The sequence below is a fragment of the Cherax quadricarinatus genome, chromosome 38 (assembly GCF_038502225.1).
Source record: "Cherax quadricarinatus isolate ZL_2023a chromosome 38, ASM3850222v1, whole genome shotgun sequence".
NCBI classification, from domain to species: Eukaryota; Metazoa; Arthropoda; class Malacostraca; order Decapoda; family Parastacidae; genus Cherax; species Cherax quadricarinatus.
In genome coordinates this window covers 17915540-17941586 of record NC_091329.1, presented here as the reverse complement: position 1 = coordinate 17941586, position 26047 = coordinate 17915540, and positions in this window count along the sequence as shown.

Here is a 26047-nt window from a genome sequence, read left to right as displayed (position 1 = left end):
GCACCACCGACATAGAACCCACACCTAATAAATCGCATTAGGAAACTAGAAAAAGTACAGATTCGCAACACGATTAGTAACAGAATTCAAGTGAAGAGAAGGGCCTAGGAGTAATCAATACGCCGAACACGTTGCCAGGGTTACATTTAAACTGCATTACATTAGCTGTGCATGCGAGGTTGGTAAATCTTGGAAGCGCTTTCAGAAACATCGATAAAGAATCCTGTAGGGCATTTTACATAACAGTATAACTGCAGCATTTGAGTCCACTCCCGAGAAAGCATATTCCCAATCTAAAGAAAATACAGAGGTTTGCAACTAGGTTGGTTCCTAGACTAAGAGGCTGTGGCTTCAAAAATCTGACACCCTTTGGGAGATAGGAGCATCAGAGGAGACACGATAACCTCGTTTAATATTCTCAAGAACACACAAGGGCAAACTATTTAAAATTCAAGGCGTAGATGCAAGAGGGCATATGAGGAAGCTAAGAACATAGATGAACCTCAACGATGTTAATAAATATTTCGTTAGTCTTAAGGTGGTACACACGTGAAATAAACTAGATGAGAAGACGGTGCAGGTAAACTCCCTACACAGGAATTACTGTAGTATATTTCCCTCAAATTTTGAGGTTAAGAGCTGGTGGTAGGAACCCAGCATCAACAACCACAAAACAATATCTAGTGAGTACAGCTCGGTGAGTAGACTCGATGAGTACACACATACACACACACACACACACACACACACACACACACACACACACACACACACACACACACACACACACACACACACAGAGAGAGAGAGAGAGAGAGAGGGAAGCCAAGTGTCTATCGACAATTGCCTTTTATACCTGGTAATCAACAAACGTGCATGTAGACACCTGCAACATATGAACCTTCATAACTAGTGACTCTAGGGAGTCTCATGGGAGGAATAACGAATGGAACTAGAGGAAGACAGTGGAAGGGAAGGGAAGGGGAAACAAGGGAAGTGATAGGTGGGAAAAGAGTGGGGGAAGTGAAGAGGTTAGAGGGAGGGAGGAACGGTGGAGAGAGGAGTGGAGTGACACCAGAGAGGGGAAGAAAGTGAAAGGGTGGAGGGGAAAGGAGGTTAAGAAAGGAGGGAGGCAGAGGTGAAGGTCACGTGATCATCATATTCCTGGCATTTATCGCAATTTAGAGACATTATTAGATCACGGGAGACCAGGGGAGGGGAAGAGAAGAGCGGCCGGGGGGGGGGGGGGGAAGGTAATATATCCTTCGGGAACCGAGGGGAAATAAATGAGTGAGGGGGGGTCAGGGGTCGCGAGAGGGGAAATAAATAAGTGTAGGTGCTGAGGAGACATTGCTATTGATACCTTGTCTCTTACCTGTCATCAATGATAACATTACACTCGTCTTAATTCCAAGTATTCAAGGGAGGGTCGGGAAGGTGTCTTGATGACAGTGAAGGGCTCTTGATTCCGGCAACTGGAGCCACCCTCTTCTTTAAAGGATCAAGCTTGATTACCTACAATTCCCCAGGTTCAAAGTGACTCTAAGAGGTTTAATGTTTTTCGTGAATAATAACAACAACAAATAATAATGATAATAATAATAATAATAAACTTAATTCGTATTAATGTCCTGTTAAGGTATTTCGTTGCGTTAACGAAGCGTAAAGAAGTTTTACCTTATTTAAAATTTGTGAGAGTTTTGAACGGGAATATTTGATTATAAAGAGCGTACGGTGTGCATGACGTGTGAGCATCAATCGCGGACCCCCTGGGTCACCCGCGGGGTCACCACCGGGAATCGTATTCAGAAAATGTGCCTGAAAGGAGCTATTTAAAAGTGCTTTGAGTCACCTTTGCGTGTAGGGAGTTATTTAGGTGCTTCTAGCTTCATTAAATGTATTTCGAGTAATTTAAGTGTACTTTTAAGGGCACCTGGATCCTACGAAATTGAGAGAGAATCCTGAAGCTATGACGACAGAACACAAGTTCAGAGGAAACATTTAGCCTTTAGTGTAGCAATGTTTCGCTCAGTGTAGACCTTGAAAAAGCTCCACCTAGTTTACCTGGAGAGAGTTCCGGGGGTCAACGCCCCCGCGGCCCGGTCTGTGACCAGGCCACAAAAAAAGGTACCTATGCATCTGTCTTTTCTGTTCAAACTGCACCTTCTTATTCACTCCTAAATCTACTTAACAGAGGATAAAGCTCTGTATGTGAGTCAAGAGTAATCTCATTGCTAGTGCTGCAGGGTAATTACTGAACCATCAAGATGTTTATCTTAACAGAGAATAAATTTTGCTTTAATAGTCATAAATAAAAAAAGTGCAAGAGAAAGTACACAGTGAATAAAATGATGACCTTAACCCTTATGTTCGTTACCTGCGGAGCACCAACTATCTACCTTTGGGAAGTTGAGGTTATAAAAGTATGAGAGAGAGAGAGAGACGTAGGAGGGAATAGAGTTGGACAAGAAGGGAGAGCAAGAAAAGAAGGAAATCATGGAGGAAGAGTGAGGAAGATAGAGGGAGCACGAGAGCGTGGGGGGATGAAGGAGGATGAGAGCAAGGTACGGAAGCTAGGAAGGGAATAAAGAATGTGCTGAAAGGGAGGGAACGTGATAATAGGAAGAAGGGTGTAAGAGGATAAGAGGGAAGAAGAGAGAAAGGGATATATATATATATATATATATATATATATATATATATATATATATATATATATATATATATATATATATATATATATATATACAATTTTTTTTTTCAACAAGTCGGCCGTCTCCCACCGAGGCATGGGTGACCCAAAAAAGAAAGAAAATCCCCAAAAAGAAAATACTTTCATCATCATTCAACACTTTCACCACACTCACACATTATCACTGCTTTTGCAGAGGTGCTCAGAATACAACAGTTTAGAAGCATATACGTATAAAGATACACAACATATCCCTCCAAACTGCCAATATCCCAAAACCCCTCCTTTAAAGTGCAGGCATTGTACTTCCCATTTCCAGGACTCAAGTCCGACTATATGAAAATAACCGGTTTCCCTGAATCCCTTCACTAAATATTACCCTGCTCACACTCCAACAGATCGTCAGGTCCCAAGTATCATTCGTCTCCATTCACTCCTATCTAACACGCTCATGCACCCTTGCTGGAAATCCAAGCCCCTCGCCCACAAAACCTCCTTTGCCCCCTCTTTCCAACCCTTTCGAGGACGACCCCTACCCCTCCTTCCTTCCCCTATAGATTTATATGCTTTCCATGTCATTCTACTTTGATCCATTCTCTCTAAATGACCAAACCACCTCAACAACCCCTCTTCTGCCCTCTGACTAATGCTTTTATTAACTCCACACCTTCTCCTAATTTCCACACTCCGAATTTTCTGCATAATATTTACACCACACATTGCCCTTAGACAGGACATCTCCACTGCCTCCAACCGTCTCCTCGCTGCTGCATTTACCACCCAAGCTTCACATCCATATAAGAGTGTTGGTACTACTATACTTTCATACATTCCCTTCTTTGCCTCCATAGATAACGTTTTTTGACTCCACATATACCTCAACGCACCACTCACCTTTTTTCCCTCATCAATTCTATGATTAACCTCATCCTTCATAAATCCATCCGCCGACACGTCAACTCCCAAGTATCTGAAAACATTCACTTCTTCCATACTCCTCCCCAATTTGATATCCAATTTTTCTTTATCTATATCATTTGATACCCTCATCACCTTACTATGTTCACTTTCAACTTTCTACCTTTACACACATTCTCAAACTCATCCACTAACCTTTGCAATTTTTCTTAAGAATCTCCCATATGCACAGTATCATCAGCAAAAAGTAACTGTGTCAATTCCCATTTTGAATTTGATTCCCCATAATTTAACCCCACCCCTCTCCCGAACACCCTAGCATTTACTTCTTTTACAACCCCATCTATAAATGTATTAAACAACCATGGTGACATTACACATCCCTGTCTAAGACCTACTTTTACCGGGAAGTATTCTCCCTCTCTTCTACACACCCTAACCTGAGCCTCACTATCCTCATAAAAGCTCTTTACAGCATTTAGTAACTTACCACCTATTCCATATACTTGCAACATCTGCCACATTGCTCCTCTATCCACTCTATCATATGCCTTTTCTAAATCCATAAATGTAATAAAAACTTCCCTACCTTTATCTAAATACTGTTCACATATATGCTTCAATGTAAACACTTGATCTACACATCCCCTACCCACTCTGAAACCTCCTTTCTCATCCGCAATTCTACATTCTGTCTTACCTCTAATTCTTTCAATTATAACCCTACCGTATACTTTTCCTGGTATACTGGGTGGTTGCTGTCTACCAACATATATATATATATATATATATATATATATATATATATATATATATATATATGCGGTTAGATCACAGATAACAGGTGATATTACAATACGTAGAACAACCACTGTGAAAAAATATTGAAATTCTCAGGTTATCAATCCCTTGATGTGAGAAGTCACAAAAGCACTTGGAATTACAGTTTTTCACGTTGGTTGTTCTGCATATATATATATATATATATATATATATATATATATATATATATATATATATATATATATATATATAATATATATATATATATATATATATATATATAATATAATATATATATATATATATATATATATATATATATATATATATATATATATATATATATATATATATATATATATATATATATATAATGTAGGTTGGTAGACAGCAACCACCCAGGGAAGTACTACCATCCTGCCAGATGACTGTGAAACAGAAACCTGTAACTGTTTTGCATGATGGAAGGATTGCTGGTTTCTTTTTCTCTCATAAACACGCTAGATAACAGGAATATCTTGCTACTCCTACTTACACTTTGGTCACACTTCACAGACACGCACATGCATATATATATACATACATCTAGGTTTTTCTCCTTGTTCTAATTTATTTCTTCTATTGTCCATGGGGAAGTGGAAAAGAATCTTTCCTCCGTAAGCCATGAGTGTCGTATGAGGCGACTAAAATGCCGGGAGCAATGAGCTAGTAACCCCTTCTCCTGTAGACATTTACTAAAAAAGAGAAGAAGAAAAACTTTATAAAACTGGGATGCTTGAATGTGCGTGGATGTAGTGCGGATAACAAGAAACAGATGATTGCTGATGTTATGAATGAGAAGAAGTTGGATATCCTGGCCCTAAACGAAACAAAGCTGAAAGGGGTAGGGGAGTTTCGGTGGGGGGAAATAAATGGGATTAAATCTGGAGTATCTGAGAGAGTTAGAGCAAAGGAAGGGGTAGCAGTAATGTTGAAGGATCAGTTATGGAAGGAGAAAAGAGAATATGAATGTGTAAATTCAAGAATTATGTGGATTAAAGTAAAGGTTGGATGCGAAAAGTGGGTCATAATAAGCGTGTATGCACCTGGAGAAGAGAGGAATGTAGAGGAGAGAGAGAGATTTTGGGAGATGTTAAGTGAATGTATAGGAGCCTTTGAACCAAGTGAGAGAGTAATTGTGATAGGGGACCTGAATGCTAAAGTAGGAGAAACTTTTAGAGAGGGTGTGGTAGGTAAGTTTGGGGTGCCAGGTGTAAATGATAATGGGAGCCCTTTGATTGAACTTTGTATAGAAAGGGGTTTAGTTATAGGTAATACATATTTTAAGAAAAAGAGAATAAATAAGTATACAAGATATGATGTAGGGCGAAATGACAGTAGTTTGTTGGATTATGTATTGGTAGATAAAAGACTGTTGAGTAGACTTCAGGATGTACATGTTTATAGAGGGGCCACAGATATATCAGATCACTTTCTAGTTGTAGCTACACTGAGAGTAAAAGGTAGATGGGATACAAGGAGAATAGAAGCATCAAGGAAGAGAGAGGTGAAGGTTTATAAACTAAAAGAGGAGGCAGTTAGGGTAAGATATAAACAGCTATTGGAGGATAGATGGGCTAATGAGAGCATAGGCAATGGGGTCGAAGATGCATGGGGTAGGTTTAAAAATGTAGTGTTAGTGTTCAGCAGAAGTTTGTGGTTACAGGAAAGTGGGTGCGGGAGGAAAGAGGAGCGACTGGTGGAATGATGATGTGAAGAGAGTAGTAAGGGAGAAAAAGTTAGCATATGAGAAGTTTTTACAAAGTAGAAGTGATGCAAGGAGGGAAGAGTATATGGAGAAAAAGAGAGAGGTTAAGAGTGATGAAGCAATGTAAAAAGAGAGCAAATGAGAGAGTGGGTGAGATGTTATCAACAAATTTTGTTGAAAATAAGAAAAAGTTTTGGAGTGAGATTAACAAGTTAAGGAAGCCTAGAGAACAAATGGATTTGTCAGTTAAAAATAGGAGAGGAGAGTTATTAAATGGAGAGTTAGAGGTATTGGGAAGATGGAGGGAATATTTTGAGGAATTGTTAAATGTTGATGAAGATAGGGAAGCTGTGATTTCGTGTATAGGGCAAGGAGGAATAACATCTTGTAGGAGTGAGGAAGAGCCAGTTGTGAGTGTGGGGGAAGTTCGTGAGGCAGTAGGTAAAATGAAAGGGGGTAAGGCAGCCGGGATTGATGGGATAAAGATAGAAATGTTAAAAGCAGGTGGGGATATAGTTTTGGAGTGTTTGGTCCAATTATTTAATAAATGTATGGATGAGGGTCAGGTACCTAGGGATTGGCAGAGAGCATGCATAGTTCCTTTGTATAAAGGCAAAGGGGACAAAAGAGAGTGCAAAAATTATAGGGGGATAAGTCTGTTGAGTATACCTGGTAAAGTGTATGGTAGAGTTATTATTGAAGGAATTAAGAGTAAGACGGAGAATAGGATAGCAGATGAACAAGGAGGCTTTGGGAAAGGTAGGGGGTGTGTGGACCAGGTGTTTACAGTGAAACATATAAGTGAACAGTATTTAGATAAGGCTAAAGAGGTCTTTGTGGCATTTATGGATTTGGAAAAGGCGTATGACAGGGTGGATAGGGGGGCAATGTGGCAGATGTTGCAGGTGTATGGTATAGGAGGTAGGTTACTGAAAGCAGTGAAGAGTTTTTACGAGGATAGTGAGGCTCAAGTTAGAGTATGTAGGAAAAAGGGAAATTATTTCCCAGTAAAAGTAGGCCTTAGACAAGGATGTGTGATGTCACCGTGGTTGTTTAATATATTTATAGATGGGGTTGTAAGAGAAGTAAATGCGAGGGTCTTGGCAAGAGGCGTGGAGTTAAAAGATAAAGAATCACACATAAAGTGGGAGTTGTCACAGTTGCTGTTTGCTGATGACACTGTGCTCTTGGGAGATTCTGAAGAGAAGTTGCAGAGATTGGTGGATGAATTTGATAGGGTATGCAAAAGAAGAAAATTAAAAGTGAATACAGGAAAGAATAAGGTTATGAGGATAACAAAAAGATTAGGTGATGAAAGATTGGATTTCAGATTGGAGGGAGAGAGTATGGAGGAGGTGAATGTATTCAGATATTTGGGAGTGGACGTGTCAGCGGATGGGTCTATGAAAGATGAGGTGAATTATAGAATTGATGAGGGGAAAAGGGTGAGTGGTGCACTTAGGAGTCTGTGGAGACAAAGAACTTCGTCCTTGGAGGCAAAGAGGGGAATGTATGAGAGTATAGTTTTACCAACGCTCTTACATGGGTGTGAAGCATGGGTGATGAATGTTGCAGCGAGGAGAAGGCTGGAGGCAGTGGAGATGTCATGTCTGAGGGCAACGTGTGGTGTGAATATAATGCAGAGAATTCGTAGTTTGGAAGTTAGGAGGAGGTGCGGGATTACCTAAACTGTTGTCCAGAGGGCTGAGGAAGGGTTGTTGAGGTGGTTCGGACATGTAGAGAGAATGGAGCGAAACAGAATGACTTCAAGAGTGTATCAGTCTGTAGTGGAAGGAAGGCGGGGTAGGGGTAGGCCTAGGAAAGGTTGGAGGGAGGGGGTAAAGGAGGTTTTGTGTGCGAGGGGCTTGGACTTCCAGCAGGCATGCGTGAGCTTGTTTGATAGGAGTGAATGGAGACAAATGGTTTTTAATACTTGACGTGCTATTGGAGTGTGAGCAAAGTAACATTTATGAAGGGGTTCAGGGAAACCGGCAGGCCGGACTTGAGTCCTGGAGATGGGAAGTACAGTGCCTGCACTCTGAAGGAGGAGTGTTAATGTTGCAGTTTAAAAACTGTAGTGTAAAGCACCCTTCTGGCAAGACAGTGATGGAGTGAATGATGGTGAAAGTTTTTCTTTTTCGGGCCACCCTGCCTTGGTGGGAATCGGCCAGTGTGATAAAAAAAAATAAAATATATATATATATATATATATATATATATATATATATATATATATATATATATATATATATATATATATATATATATGGCAATTGGGATAGAAAGATGGGATGGAAATGAACGAGAGATGGGTCTAGGGAAGGAGAAATAGCAGGTCATATCTCTCACTAAACTAATAATATTTAGTAATATATCACGCTGTCTCTGACAAACGATTAATTTATATACAAAAAATTAACGTATTCGATGGAAACTGTTTGAGCTGAGCCTGAGTCCATAAATTCAGGAAATTATTATATCAATTATATACTAAATCATTTACACCATTCAGTATTACAATTAAATCCTGAAATTACGCACATGGGGGAGTAATTCACTTCAGGTTATGTCACTAACGGACTGCATATAATCGCTTAATGAAGCAATTTAGATTAATTTAATTTATTGATTAATAAAAATCGGAGGGAGGATGGGAAGATCGTGGTGAGTAAGAAAGACCATGTTTAGGGAAGAATTTAAGTGAGATCGTGGCTTGAGTGGCTTGGGATAGAGAATGGTTTTCCTATCGCGCGCGTGCGTGCGCGCGTGTGTGTGTGTGTGTGTGTGTGTGTGTGCGTGTGCGTGTGCGTGTGCGTGTGCGTGCGTGTGCGTGTGCGTGTGTGTGTGTGTGTGTGTGTGTGTGGGTTGGTGTGTGAGTGTGTTTGAGTGTGTTTGAGGGTAGTGATGTGATGTGTGTTTGGATGGTGTAATGTGTGTACTTACCTAATTGTACTTACATAATTGTGGTTGCAGGGGTCGAGACTCACCTCCTGGTCCCGCCTCTTCACTGACCGCTACTGGGTCCTCCCTCTCCCTGCTCCATGAACTTTATCATACCTCGCCTTGAAACTATGTATGATTCCTGCCTCCACTACATCACTCGCCAACTATTCCACTTCCTAACAACTCTGTGGCTGAAGAAATACTTCCTAACATCTCTTTGACTCATCTGAGTCTTCAGCTTCCAATTGTGACCCCTTGTTTCTGTGTCCCATCTCTGGAACATCCTGTGTCTGTTCACCTTATCTATTCCACGCAGTATGTTGTATGTCGTTATCATGTCACCACTGACCCTCCTGCCCTCCAGTGTCGTCAGACCTATTTTCCTTAACCTTTCATCGTAGGACATTCCCCTTAGCTCTGGAACCAGCCTTCTTGCAAACCTTTGCACTTTCTCTAATTTCTAGACGTGCTTGACCAGGCGTGGGTTCCAAACTGGTGCCGCGTACTCCAGTATGGGCCTGACGTACACAGTGTATAGAGTCTTGTGTGTGTTGTTGCCATTTTGTCTTAGGCACATGTCGATGAGACACTAGGCCTGTTGTATATGCGTGCGTGTGTATGTGTGTGTGTGTGTGTGTGTGTGTGTACTCACCTATTTGTGTTTGCAGAGATCGAGAAACAGCTCCTGGCCCCACCAGCAAGAACTTACATTACATATGAGAGGAGGAAAAATTCCCATATTAGTTTCATTGAAGGAACGATTGATAACGTATTCAATGAAATTCCGTGAAACAAATTCTCAGACTTATTTGATTCTAGTGAATGCAATAATGTGTTGGGTGTTTGTTGTATTTTATTTTGTAATTCTGAGCTGTAATACTTCTTTTGTATAAATGGAAAACAGGAATTAATAAAGGGGATGTAAATAGCGTGCTAAAAATATCTAACATAGACAGGATTCGCAGCAATGGCTTTAAATCAGAAAAAAATCAGATTCAGGAAGGATATAGGAAAGCACTGGTTTGGTAAAAGAGTTGTGGATGAGTGGAACAAACTCCCGAGGGAGTTGGGTGCAACAGCAAGTGCTGGACACTCTGCACACCACCGAGGAGGAGGTGAAGAAACTGCTAAGGTCGCATCTGCTTCTTTTCTCCGTGGACCCTGAGAGAGGGAGCAGATGCACTGTGTGTGCCATTTACAATAATCTTCAATAAATCTATTGAAATAGGACAACTGCCTGAGGTGTGAAAGGCAGCAAACGTAGTCCCCATTTTCAAGAAAGGAAACAGACAGACAGCACTAGACTACAGACCTGTGTCGCTGACACGTATAGTATGCAAAGTTATGGAGAAAATTATCAGGAGAAGAGTGGTGGGACAACTAGAAAGGAATGGGGTCATACATGAGAAACATCTTGGCTTCAAGGAAGGGAAATCCTGCATCACAAACCTACTGGAGTTATACGACAAGGTAACAGAAGTAGGACAGGAGAGAGAGGGATGAGTAGACTGCATATTCTAGGACTGTAAGAAGGCTTTCGATACAATACCACACAATAGACTGGCTGAAAAGCTAGAGGAGTAGGCAGAAATAGCAGGGAGAGTACTGCAATGGATCAGGGAATACCTCACAGGAAGGAAACGACGTGTGTAGGTACGTGATGAGGTGCATGTGTTGAGTGTGGTTCCTCAATTGTCAGTCCTAGATCCGGTGCTGCTTCTAGTATATGTGAATAACATAACTGAAGGGATAGATTCAGAGGTGTCCCTGTCTGCAGACGGTGCGAGGTTAATGAGAATAATACAAATAGACGAGGATCAGGTAAGCCTACAAGAACATCTGGACAGGATGCAAGGCTCTTATGACATATGGCTCCTGGAGTTTAACTCCCAGAAAGTGCAAAATCAGGAAGTTTGGGAAGGACAAAGAAGACCGCCAACACAGTAAAGCCTTCGAGGTCAAGGACTGCAAAACTCACTCAAGCAAAAGGATCTTAGGGTGAGCATCATACCGAGCACATCCCCTGAGACGCAAATCAGCCAAATAACTGCTGCAGCATATGGGGGCCTGGCAAACCTAAGAATAACGTTTAGACATTTAGGTAAAGAGTCATTCAAGGCGCTGTGCACTGTGTACGTCAGGCCCAAGTTGGATTATACAACACCAGTATGGAACCCACACTTGGTCAAACACGTCAGGAAATTAGAGAAAGTGTAAAGATCTGCAATAAGAGTAGTCCTGGAACTAAGAGGTATGTCCTACTGGGAGAGATTAAGGGAAATGAACCTGACGACACTGGAGGGTAGGAAGGATACAGGGGACATGATAACAGCAAATAAAATACTGAGAGGAATTTACAAGGTGCATAGATACCTAACATCCCTATGACTCAAGTGAATCATAGGGATGTTAGGAAGTATTTCTTCAGTCATAGAGTTGTCACGAACTGGAGTAATCTGCTGAGTGATGTAGCAGAGGCAGGATCCATACATAACCTTAAGAAGAGGAATAATAACGCTCATGGAGAAGGGAGGCAGTAGGCATAGTAACCAACAATGAAGAGGTTGGGGCAGGAGCTGTGACGACTCCTACACACACACACACACACACACACACACACACACACACACACACACACACACACACACACGTGGTTTTAAGCTTCGAATACACAGTAGAGCTACAAGTTGAGGGGGAAGGAGGAAGGCCAGGACGAATGAAGCCAGACTACAAGAAAGGGGGCTACACGGGAATGAGGAACTTCCCGAACGGGGTTCAGTGGGACAGAGAACTGGCAGGGAAGCCACTTAATGAGATGATGGAATATGTAGCAACAAAATGCAAGGAGGCTGAGGAGAGGTTTGTACCCAAGGGTAACAGGAATAATGAAAAAGCCAAGATGAGCCCATGGTTTACCCAAAGGTGCAGGGAGGCAAAAACCAAGTGTGCTAGGGAATGGAAGAAATATAGAAGGCAAAGGACCCAGGAGAATAAGAAGAGCAGTCGCAGAACCAGAAACGAATATGCACAGATAAGAAGAGAGGCCCAACGACAATATGAAAACTACATAGCAGCGAAAGTCAAATCTGACCCGTAACTGTTATACAGCCACATCAGGAGGAAAACAACAGTCAAGGACCAGGTAATCAGGCTGAGGAAGGAAGGAGGAGAGACAACAAGAAATGACCGTGAAGTATGTGAGGAACTCAAGAGGTTCAAAGAAGTGTTCACAGAGGAGACAGAAGGGGCTCCAGAAAGACGGAGAGGTGGGGCACACCACCAAGTGCTGGACACAGTGCACACAACCGAGGAAGAAGTGAAGAGGCTTCTGAGTGAGTTAGATACCTCAAAGGCAATGGGGCCAGATAACATCTCCCCATGGCACATCTCCTGAGGCGCACATCAACCAAATAACGGCTGCAGCATATGGGCGCCTAGCAAACCTCAGAACAGCATTCCGACACCTTAATAAGGAATCGTTCAGGACCCTGTACACCTTGTACATTAGGCCCATATTGGAGTATGCGGCACTAGTTTGGAACCCACACCTAGCCAAGCACGTAAAGAACTAGAGAAAGTGCAAAGGTTTGCAACAAGACTAGTCCCAGAGCTAAGAGGTATGTCTTACGAGGAGAGGTTAAGGGAAATCAACCTGACGACACTGGAGGGCAGAAGAGATAGGGAGGACATGATAACGACATACAAAATACTGAGAGGAATTGACAAGGTGGACAAAGACAGGATGTTCCAGAGATTGGACACAGTAACAAGGGGACACAGTTGGAAGTTGAAGACACAGATGAATCACAGGGATGTTAGGAAGTATTTCTTCAGCCACAGAGTAGTCAGTAAGTGGAATAGTTTGGGAAGCGATGTAGTGGAGGCAGGATCCATACATAGCTTTAAGCAGAGGTATGATAAAGGTCACGGTTCAGCGACCAGTGAAGAGGCGGGGCCAGGAGCTCGGACTCGACCCCTGCAACCTCAACTAGGTGAGTACAACTAGGCGAGTACACACACACACATGAGATTGTTCTCAGACCCAACGTGTACTACCTACAGGGAGAGACTGAAGAAACTAAACTGGATGACATTGGAGAACAGAAGAACCAGGGATGACATGATCACGACATGCAAAATACTGAGGAATCGAGAAGGCAGATGTACGAAACAGAAACGCAAAGGCACATGTGGAAACAAAAACAGATGAGTCACAAGGAAGTTAAGAAATATTTATTTAGCCTCGAGACAAGACCCAGTACAAAATAACACATACAGACGCATACTTGTGTGCACAACTCGTTTGTTCTACATTTTGTAGGGAAGCGCTAAACCATTACAAATCAAACAACGTTCATGAAATAGCAGGCAGCCAGGTTTGGTCACAGGAAGAAGCGAATAGCTACAATTCCTTGAATCGAGAGGCTTTCACAGGCACCATAGAGTACATCATAATACAGAGACAGCCAGAGACTGACAAAATGACAATACCATTCCACCAAAAGTAAACAAAAAAAATCATCATTGACAACCACATCATCAAAACGTCACAAACAGGATGGCCATTATTCAACATAAACAGAGACTCCATGCTGCCGTTTTACATACGGCTAATAATAAATTATTTTCCAACATATGGAAATTAATGAAATATTAATGTAATAACCCTAAATATAGCGCTACTAATTCGTTCATCATTTCGACATAAATATTTGTTACAAACAACGCAGTTTTACAAAGAGTTTTACAAACAATCGAGTCCTGCACTGTAGTTTTACAAACGGTAGAATGTTACAAATAATGGGGTTTTACAAACAGCTCAATCGCTAGCCCGCTCAACTCGAATCTCAGTTGGAATCTCCGGTATGGCTGGAAAACATTAAGACGTGTTTCCATAAGACAACTGCTGTCCCTGTTCACCCATCAGTATAAAATGGGTACCTGGATGTTAGTCGGCGAATGTGAGGTCGCATCCTGGGCCAAAACTGACCTAATTTGCCCGATATACTCTGTGATAACAAGCGGCATTCTATATATGTAGTATGTCATTGATGACACCTAGGCCTGTATACCTTGTACATGTACTTGGAGAAATAAAGATGTATTATTATAATTATTTTTATTATTATTATTGTTATTATTATGGGAAAAGTTCTTACGTTATTGCAGTATCTTTATTTTTTAATGAGAGAAAGTTGTCTGAAGTTTGTTATAGTTCCTTCTGTGCTTCTCTTAGTAGCTTTCTGGGCGTATTTTCTAGTCCTTCTAAGTATGTATGTTTCTGCACCACCATCTACATGATATTTGTGGTGTGAAGAACAACTTAGCCGCTTCATCCATAAAATCCAATCGTCCTCCTAGTACAAGAGAGAGCGTGGTGTTAACTCATCAAGCAGCGATGATATGCGTTATGCTACAAGTAAGTCGGCTCTAGTTTTTGCTATTTCATAGTGGTTAATTATACGTCAACTGCAGGTAAAGTTAGTTAATGTTACATAAATCATTATCCAAAAGGAATATGAAATATACATGAGTATAAACTCAGGTTGTAGTGAACGACTGGCATTGGAAAAACAGAAGAACTGTGGATGAGAATACACGACGTACGGGTAGGGTTTGACCCCATAGCGGCTGAGTCGTAAAACTCAAGGCCAGTGCTTATGCTTACGCACTGGCCTGTAGTCTTACGACTCACCAAGGGTCCCACACCCCACCCGCCCCGTGGTTTGTTTGCAACCGTGTTTTTACGATTTCTTGGGTGATGAGAATAAATGTGTCTCGAAAGCTTCTGGGTGCTGTGAGAAGAGATAGTAGGCTAACAGCTGGTGACACTGTTGCATTCGAGTCACAGAGATGGTGTCTGTGAAATTCTCCTGTTGTAAGCGTCGTAGCTCAAGGTTACAGCGTTGGAAATGCTAAATGCAAAGAAAACGATTCGAGTCTCTATTTACTCTAAAGTTTATTCATATTTAAACTTATTTGCGGTGTTTGCCGTACTTATAAGCAAAAGATGTATATAACAGTATGCCCCTGCCAAAGAATTTGCAAGTTAAGCAGCTGGAGCCAGAGATGAAAGATAGAATTTAATATTAATAATCTAAACAAAATGAAAATATACAGAGCTGAAGAGTACTGTGCTGGATGTGTTCAGGTCGTTGTGAGAACCATCTCCGTTTTCTATAATCTCAGTTCCCTGTCCCGCAATACGGCTGGACGAGCGCAGAATGCAACATAAGTTGATGAAGCAGTTAAAAATTAACGTTGAAGAGGTGAAGTGACTCAGATGAGGCATTCACAAATTTTGCTCTGAAAACTAATATCTAAATTCCTTCATTAAAAATGGTAAATTAGGATGAATACAAGCCAGATCTAATTCAAGTCTTTCAAAGAGATTTAAACAAGCAAACTGCTAAAATGCATAATCACTATTTAGACGCGACACTAAGAAATTATCGCATGAAATGAAGTATTTCACTTTTTCGAATTTCTTTCAAGGAAGCAAATTGGGATCTTCATATGTAAAAAAAATCAATGAAAACTTTCATGTAAAACTGACCAAGATTATAAGCAAATAAGGAAGTTTTATTTAAGCTTAGTGTAGATAACTTTCAAATTTTTAACCATGGTCTTGATGGCTCACAGGTGTTATAGACACAAAAAAAGTTATGTAGATTTAACGTAGGATAACCCAATAATGTCAAACACTGTGATTTATTTCTGACCAGAAGAAACATTCTCCGAAGATTTCACAGAAACCAGTTTTGATTAATTAAAGTTGTCACATTATAACTTACACAAGCTAACATCAAGAGATTACTTCCTTAGAGGAAAACGAATCAGCACTAAAAGTTTAATGCCGACCAGATGATGCATTTTCCAGTAAAAGTAATAAAATTTGTACCTACACAGCCTGAGCCTATGAAGCGCCCCATCCATTTTACACAACTTCAACCATTACCTGGAGTTTACCTGGAGAGAGTTCCGGGGGTCAACGCCCCCGCGGCCCGGTCTGTGACCAGGCCTCCTGGTGGATCAGAGCCTGATCAACCAGGCTGTTGCTGCTGGCTGCACGCAAACCAACGTACGAGCCACAGCCCGGCTGGTCAGGAACCGACTTTAGGTGCTTGTCCAGTGCCTGCTTGAAGACAGCCAGGGGTCTGTTGGTAATCCCCCTTATGTATGCTGGGAGGCAGTTGAACAGTCTCGGGCCCCTGACACTTATTGTATGGTCTCTTAACGTGCTAGTGACACCCCTGTTTTTCATTGGGGGGATGTTGCATCGTCTGCCAAGTCTTTTGCTTTCGTAGTGAGTGATTTTCGCGTGCAAGTTCGGTACTGGTCCCTCTAGGATTTTCCAGGTGTATATAATCATGTATCTCTCCCGCCTGCGTTCCAGGGAATACAGGTTCAGGAACCTCAAGCGCTCCCAGTAATTGAGGTGTTTTATCTCCGTTATGCGCGCCGTGAAGGTTCTCTGTACATTTTCTAGGTCAGCAATTTCACCTGCCTTGAAAGGTGCTGTTAGTGTGCAGCAATATTCCAGCCTAGATAGAACAAGTGACCTGAAGAGTGTCATCATGGGCTTGGCCTCCCTAGTTTTGAAGGTTCTCATTATCCATCCTGTCATTTTTCTAGCAGATGCGATTGATACAATGTTATGGTCCTTGAAGGTGAGATCCTCCGACATGATCACTCCCAGGTCTTTGACGTTGGTGTTTCGCTCTATTTTGTGGCCAGAATTTGTTTTGTACTCTGATGAAGATTTAATTTCCTCAAGTTTACCATATCCGAGTAATTGAAATTTCTCATCGTTGAACTTCATATTGTTTTCTGCAGCCCACTGAAAGATTCGGTTGATGTCCGCCTGGAGCCTTGCAGTGTCTGCAATGGAAGACACTGTCATGCAGATTCGGGTGTCATCTGCAAAGGAAGACACTGTGCTGTGGCTGACATCCTTGTCTATGTTGGATATGAGGATGAGGAACAAGATGGGAGCGAGTACTGTGCCTTGTGGAACAGAGCTTTTCACCGTAGCTGCCTCGGACTTTACTCTGTTGACGACTACTCTCTGTGTTCTGTTAGTGAGGAAATTATAGATCCATCGACCGACTTTTCCTGTTATTCCTTTAGCACGCATTTTGTGCGCTATTACGCCATGGTCACACTTGTCGAAGGCTTTTGCAAAGTCTCTATATATTACATCTGCATTCTTTTTATCTTCTAGTGCATTTAGGACCTTGTCGTAGTGATCCAATAGTTGAGACAGACAGGAGCGACCTGTTCTAAACGCATGTTGCCCTGGGTTGTGTAACTGATGGGTTTCTAGATGAGTGGTGATCTTGCTTCTTAGGACCCTTTCAAAGATTTTTATGATATGGGATGTTAGTGCTATCGGTCTGTAGTTCTTTGCTGTTGCTTTACTGCCCCCTTTGTGGAGTGGGGCTATGTCTGTTGTTTTTAGTAACTGTGAACTGTAATTGGTGACTGATGGCGCTCAAAATTGCTATAGTTTAATTAGATGAAAGCGCTAAACCCCATAGGGTAAGTAAGTAAGGTTCGTCTGGAAACAGAACAAGTGTTTCCTGACGCGGGTCTTAGTCATATGATAACCCGCCGTTGGAGGTTTTGGTCATCTGACCGAGGCCTTCCGCTGGCTTACCGGTCCACCCCTTTAAAAATTATGGTCATTGTTATAATCATTTAATATATATAACGCGTAGGGACCGTATATTATTATTATAATCAAGGGGGAAGCGCTAAACCCGAAGGATTATACAGCGCCTGGGGGGGGGATGTGGAAGACATTCAGGCTTAATTCGGGGAACTGGAGCACAGATCCAATTCCCTAAATCAAGAGCCCCTTACCAACATCAAGGAACCTTCCTTGAGGGGTAGGGACCGTATAGCACTTGTGTAATGGAAGGCATTGGAATTCAATTGATGCAAGGGATAGATAAATCCAGTTCCTTGGATCAGTGACCTTCGTAAAACTGTGCTGCAGACACTCTCACCAATATTGCCCAAGACACTTGATATCGAATAACACATTTTCCTTTAAACGACAGTAAGCAAAAATGTTGACAATGTCGAAAAAAAATACAAAAGGTTCTCTTGTCAAACTTTGAAACACCATAATTTTTTTTTCTAGTTGTCTTTCCTGATTTGCATTTTATTTAAAATTCTACAATCCTCCAAGAAAAAAATATTTTCTTTTTGAATAATAAAAAAAATCAGTTTCATAAAATCGACAAAAAATGGAAAATTAATACGAAACACTTTCAGTTAAGGTTCTCCAGCACCCAAGGTTTGAAGCCGATCAGAATAACCGTTCTCTAGTTATTACAAGGGAAACACTTTACTTAAAAAAAAATTGGCTAATTGAAATTTACACAGCTCAAAGTAACAAGCTTTTCTTCAATAAAGCCCTCCAATGGTAAAAGTTTGAAGCCGATAAGAAAATTCATTCCCCAGTAAGTGACCTGATTACAACGATTCCAAGTTATTTAATAATTTCGGTAAAATTTCAAATTTGCACCTACTCAGGCTAAATTTAAGGGGTAAATTTACAAAATGTATCCTCAATGATATTTTGAAGGCAGTCTGAAAAAATCATTCTTTAGTTTTTGAATACAAATAATTAATCACTCTTTATTCAATAAAACTGGCAGCCTGGGACTTACGGGAACGTCGCCAGTTACGGCAACGGTCATAATTTTTCTAAGTTTTTGTTTTGACAATTTTTATCAGATTTGCCTACACGTAATCAACACTTAAGGTACTTTGCTGGCCCTAAGATGCATCAACAGGTTACAAAATACCATGAGATATGTGGAGGTACCTCGAAGATGTTAACTAGTACCTACATGTGTATAAAATCGAGACAGGTACACTGTATACGGAATTTCTATTTAATTTCTCTCTGCAGGGTTTTCTTCAATCCAGTTGGAGAAATCAAGCTCCTGGTGAGCGAAACGTCTGCTGGATACTGGAAAAGGTCTCAGCACTATGCATTTTTTCTGCTTTATAGAGATATGTGAATACGGTAAGGCAAGAAACAAACTTTCAACGAAATTTAGACTAAACAGCGAAAAAATGCGGTGTCAATACTTGAAAAAAAGTATACTTGATTACCAAAATTTGGAAACATTGTGCAAGTTGGCTGCCAGACGTAAGAACCATGAGTTGTGAGGAACAAATTAAAACATAAGAAATGTAAAACAATAGAAGAAAAATTAAAATAGATTTCTTCCCTCATTTAATTAATAAGAAAAGTAATTATTTATTATTTTATGCGAAGTGCGGGAGATGAATGAATTAAGGTTTGGTCCAGCGTGAGGGGGTCGTTCTAGTTCCTTGGATCAAGTGTACTGTGAGAGGAGGTGCCTACAAACGTATATTGAGAGAAAAGTCATGCAGAAACGATCTCGGAACGTTTTAATCCACAAAGTGGTATGATTTCGGAAGACAATCCAGGAAAGACAGTAAATTTTATTACCACTGACAGGTTTATAACCTTATGTTACTAATTAAAGCATAAAGACCGGACACTAAGATCACAGATTAGCTCTTGTAACTACAGTCAGGTAACCTTAAATAATAGGTCTCTCTCTCTCTCTCTCTCTCTCTCTCTCTCTCTCTCTGTCTCTGTCTCTGTCTCTGTCTCTGTCTCTGTTCTAGTCTCCCGCCGTGCCCGTTCCCTCAGAGTGGGCATTTCCCGCACACGATTCGTAATATTGAAATTCTATAACGGAACACTGTCCAGCCTGGTGCTAAAAGCCACTCTGACGGCGAGTGGTCGTCTGTGTGTGTTTGTTGTAATTCTTAGCGTGAAAATACTTATTTACCCAAGTGTAGGTTTGTTTGCACATAGTTCTTATTTTAGGTATTTCCTTCTGATAGCTTTTACTTTAGGTTACTCCTTTATTAGGTATTTCCCTCTTTCATTTTAATCATTTATCGGGTTTCTCTCATCTTCCGTGGTTTAACCTTAGGGTATCTCTCATCTCAGAAAGCTCCATCAATACGTTTCTCTCATCTCAGGAAGTTCAGATCTCACGTATCTTACAGATCAGAAAGTTTCATTATCAAGCATCTCTCACCACAGCAAGTTTCAATCTCAAATACCTCCCATTTCAGGAAGTTCTAGTCATATATATCTCTAGTCTCAGGGAATATCATGCATCTCAAATCTTAGGAAGATCCAAGCTCATGTATCTCCCATCTCACGAAAATCCATTCCCTGGATTCTTCATACTCTTATCACCATAATTTCCCAGTCGGCATTCTTCTTGCCTTACATAGTATTCCTCTTCTCTTGCCTTCACAGCCTCTCTATTTCCCGAGTACCTCCCTTGCTACTCCTCTGCCAGACGTCTCCTCGTTCTTGTTACTCTAGCTCCACAACACCTCACGTCTCACTTACTCAGACTCCCAACCATTTGCATTCAGCATCGTCGACGCGCCTGTGGGGAAAGGCATCAGGAACTGTCTGACCATTTCAAGTCTCACGCCTCTCTATATTTCTCTCATTATTAGCATGGGAGGCAGCATTATCAACATCAACGGTAACAAGAGGAAGAGAATGAGCAGAAACAGTAACAGTAGTAGCAGTAATAAGATCAACAGTAACATCATCACTAAAGCGTCAAATGCAGTAGTATTAGAAATTGAAGCAGCAGCAAAGGAAAAGGGGCAGTAGTATCAGCATGGTCAGCAGCAACAGTAGCAGCAGCAGCAGCAGCAGCAGCAGCAGCAGCAGCAGCAGCAGCAGCAGCAGCAGGTGTGATGCTCAGTCTCGCCCACCTCGCTGATATTTCATGTAGATATTGTCTGACGTGTCGAGGTGTGCCTGGCTGGAAACCGCCTTGTCGGAATATTGAAATCTCTCTCTCTCTCTCTCTCTCTCTCTCTCTCTCTCTCTCTCTCTCTCTATCTATCTATCTATCTATCTATCTATATCCATATATCTATCTGTCCGTCTCTCTGTCTCTCTCTCTCATGCAGATGTAATCAAACGAATTAGATTTTCAACCTTAACAATGTTTTATTCTTTGTTTTTTTAGACTGATATCGGGGCTCCGTTTTGAGTTAACAGAAACAAAACCTCGTGTGTGTCAGGTTCTTCCTGGGTTAAAATCTTCTCAATAAAAATAAAAAAAAGATGAAAATTAAAATAATTTTTGTGCGAAGGTAACAAACACTGCACATCACGTAAGCAATTTTTGTTACCTTTCGCATGTTTCTTATGCCACTCTATGAAAGCTCCATAGTGTGTCTCAAGATAATATATATATATATATATATATATATATATATATATATATATATATATATATATATATATATATATATGTATGTCTTTGGTTACGCCAAATTTAGATTATGGTGCTCAGTCTTGATCTCCATATTATAGGGTGAACATAAATGCACGCGAAAATATTCACTGAAGGATACAATTGATTCCTTGTATTTGAAACCTTGTCAGTGAAAATTGACTGAAGGCGCTGAATTTGGGGAGATATGACTGAAGCCTACAAATGGTAAACAAGGATAAATAAAAAGGATATAAGGCGTTGAAAACATCTAATGAAGACAGAACCCGCGGCTATGGATTAATGTTAGAGAAATTTAGATTTGGAAAGGATGTTGGAAATCACTGGTTTGGCAATAGAGTTATCTTCCTTCAATAACAAGCTGGAAATATATTTAATACCAGTAATAAAGAGAATTTTGTCTTCTTTCCTCATTGTATATGGCCTTATTTCTTTTATTGCCATTTTTCTTCTCTCCTTTCTCGTCAAACATTTCTACCCCTATCTTTTCACTTATCTTTCTCTATTTCTCTCCCTTCTCTCTCTCTCTCTCTCTCTCTCTCTCTCTCTCTCTCTCTCTCTCTCTCTCTCTCTCTCTCTCTCTCTCTCTCTCTCTCTCTTCACCTACTTCCTCCCTCGCTCTCATTTATGTCACCTTCATATTCTCTCTTTTCCATTTTCTTTCTCTTCTCTTTTCTTCCCTCTTTTCTCCCTCATCACTTTTTCTCTTCCTCTCTCCCTGTGTTCCATTCTCGGTAGCGAATTTCAGGGCGATACAATTCAGGTGTTTGGTGGCACGGGTGCACTTAGGTCTTCATGTCTGCCAAATATTGACGATGGCTTCCGGTATGTGTCAGGTTGCAAGGAACCTCTCTCTCTCTCTCTCTCTCTCTCTCTCTCTCTCTCCCTCCCCTCTCTCCCGGTCCTAAGGCTTCATCAGACAAGTTTGAATTCTCCACGTGCTATACGGCAGTAGGCATTATGTGACTCGGGAAACATTCGAGTTAAAATATCGTTTTTTGACCTCTGCGCAACCCAATAGAAAAGAAATTTATGAAATTTCACGGCCAGGGTGTGAGGCGGTGGCGGATGCAAGCAGGTTCGGATACCCTTCCATATCTTCCAGCGCAGAGGTTCTCAACCCTTTGCAGCTCTGTGCCCTTCCAGGAAAAGTATATCTCAACAATAATATTCCCAATATTTGTTTTCAAATAAACAGAACGTCTCATGAAATCTTAACAAAATTCCTAACAGACGGGAAAATAAATGGTTATACAGTTTTCCCTACAAGTTTTGTTGCTACTAATATCACGAAGGATTTGAACCATGCTGACGGTAAGAGTGGAACATGAATTACATTCCGTGACCTTAATAGAAAAGTCAACAAACACTACAGAAGCAGCTGGAATCTGACATTCCATGATTTACTCAGGGTAGACGAGTATAAATTCGTGGCCCGAACTGACGATTTCGACAACTTGTGTTTTTCAGCACAGAAATTAGCATAACCGTTTAATAAATAGTCTGAATCCAAATTTGTCATCAGAGAAGGGAAGAGCACATGAGGAAGTGATATGTAAGTACTCTCATCATGACCTCCAACTCTCACACAGAACCAAGGCAGCTTCCAATTGGTGAAACCTTTGGCTATACAAGTACTAAACCATATGAGAGATGTATCCACGGATGCGGATGTGTATGAGGGCGTTTTTCTTACTTATTTTGTGGATGCGGATGCATATGCGGATATCAGTTTACAGTAAAATGCGGATGTGGTTGTGAAGAATTGTGCGGATGTTCCGCGGATGCGGATATTCAATACATCTCTCATTACCATATACATTCCGGAAGCCACCAACTATTACTATTTCCAGCAATATCTGTATTCAACATACGAATGATTCTCAGTAAACTGATATGGACTAGTTCTGCATCAACGTACTCTTATTTTCTATGCCTATGTTTTTCATCTGACTTTAGTAAATGTTCTTCTCTTCTGTCTATATATTTTGCTATCATCTGATATGATCTATTGGATTTAAAAAATGTTTCTTGTATATGAAAAATGTTATCGCAATAAATTTTCCAATTATTGGTTTGTGTCTTAATCATCTTCATGTATTTTATTAAATGTATAAGACACTACCTTCAACATCTTTTCGTTGGTATATACAGTATCTCTCGTTACCCACATAATTGCGATATTATACACATGCAGAAGCCCTTGCAATTTATATTTCGGTAGCATTCATTGTTTGCAAATTCTTTCAAGGTGTAATCTCATTTGCCTTATTCCTTTAACTTAAACATCTTTCCATCCACTACCCTGCATATACATACCTTTCACATAAATATACGAGGGGAAATGCCATAACTAACCTTCCACACATAATGCATCAAATTTCTCTCATTTGTTCCATACAAGAGCACCGCCTTTTATGGCACGATGCCACACAAAACCGGTGAACTTTTCCTCAAGCTAAAGGTGCCAAATGGAGTTAAGTAAATCTCTTCTCAAGACTATACAAGTACATAAAAATCACTTTGATACTATCGTCGGTTTTTTTTTGTTTGTTGATAATTACAAAGATTACAAAGTTCAATACATGCCAGCTCAGTTACAGCACTCAAACATATCTCAGATTATCTGATTCCTGATAGTTCTGCTCAGTATAACATGTACTAAAATTATATTTCCCCATAAAGATAAAGACACACACGCGTATGCGCTTTAGATAAGTACACAACTTTCATTGCTGCAGATCCAAAAAAAAAAAAACTTCCGCCTGCTAGTATCGTAATCACTGAATGAGACAAATCTTTCCACTTTTGTATTCCAGATGAATCGAAACACTGCTGTTTGTATCCTTTTTATTGTTGCCCTTAGAACGAGGGTGCACATTTGACACGTGCATTACCTTTATGCATTGAGGAACATTTTCCAACACAAACCTCGGCAACGTCGTTAAAAGACGTTGAGGTTGTTCTACATTACTAGTTTGTTAATGATGGTGCACGTCAAGGAGCATTAATATAAAGTACATCAAATCTCATAAACATACCTCACTTGTCGTAAGAATGCTCTCAGTCCTCCTCGTGTGTCGTGAAGTTCGTTTTTTTAAGCTCGATCAAAACTACATTTTTTTTAGTCATTGTAAATCAGGTTAACATGGCATATCATAATTATTTAGAGACTTGGTATCCCCACGTTTGCTGTTAGAGTTGGATGACACGATGACCACACATTCAACCCCATAACTTTTTATTTTTCTACATTCACCTTTAATGCCGTAACTTACCAATTCCGTTCCTTCACTTATTGAATTTTTATGGGTCGGTGTAAGTTCAAGATTTTGCAAAGAGTAATTCTTTCCGAATTTTCTGTCTTTGTAATAATAAGAATAAGTTGTACTTAATAACATTATTGGCAGTCATTCTCACTGCAGTTAACCACCTCCAGAATGTTCCCAGGGAAATGGAACTGGGTTTGATTTAATGATTGTATATGTTTATCATGTCTTCGGAAACATTGTCTTATGTGTACAAAGTGGTTAGGTAAGACTAATATGCAACAGTTAGGTATATTTATTTTGAAACGTTTCGCCTATACAGTAGGCTTCTTCAGTCGAGTACAGAAAAGTTGATAGAAGCAGAAGAGACTTGAAGACGATGTAATCAGTCCATCACCCTTGAAGTTTTATTGTTCACTCTGTCAGACACTGCAACACAAGGGTATCTTGGTACAGACTTGAAATCAACTTCGACAACCTCTACTAGTGAGAATGGCTGGATTTGAGAGGGACCTGACCTCTCAACGTCTACATTCTTACCTCTACTAGTGACCTACGTCTCACCTCCTGGCGCTATATAAGGCTCCATCCTATCACTTCAACTCCATATTGTTTTAGACTATGGAACGATACTCTTCTCCAGACTGAGGGACTGACCACCTCAAAACTTTAAGGGTGATGGACTGATTACATCGTCTTCAAGTATCTTCTGCTTCTATCAACTTTTCTGTACTTTACTGAAGAAGCCTACTGTGTAGGCGAAACGTTTCGAAATAAAGATACCCAACTGTTGCATATGTGTCTTACTTAACAACCTGTCGGTATTTTATACCATTTTTTTTGATCACCATGTGTACAAAGTGTATGAAAATGCTGTGGGTTATGCTGTATATGTCTTGAATCATATTTAGTGTACTCTTTCACTTAATATATTATTATATGAATAAAATTCCTTTGAAATGACCAGTTTGCTGTTCAAAAATTGTTAGGCCAAGATCATTAATAACTTATTAGATATTCCTAACAATAATAAAATGCAAATTCACTTTTTTTACTGGTTAAATGTAATAGTGTTACACTAAATTTATTATTAACGTTAATTTTCAGGTGTAATGGACAAGAGATCCCAGGAAGCTTGAGATCTCTCTGCTCTCTGTGAAGTTATTAATTTAATTCCACTCAGAAGTTTCTTTTTTTTATCTAAGCTCTCTTCTTGAATTCTTTATTTATTTTCTCTATAAAGCGGAACACTCAAGTAGTTTACTTAGATATGGATTCTCATTTTCATAATTCTTATCCGAAAAATACTTCCACAGTCGAACTCTAAAAGTTATGTACGATGAAAAATTCTTCATCGGAGTTA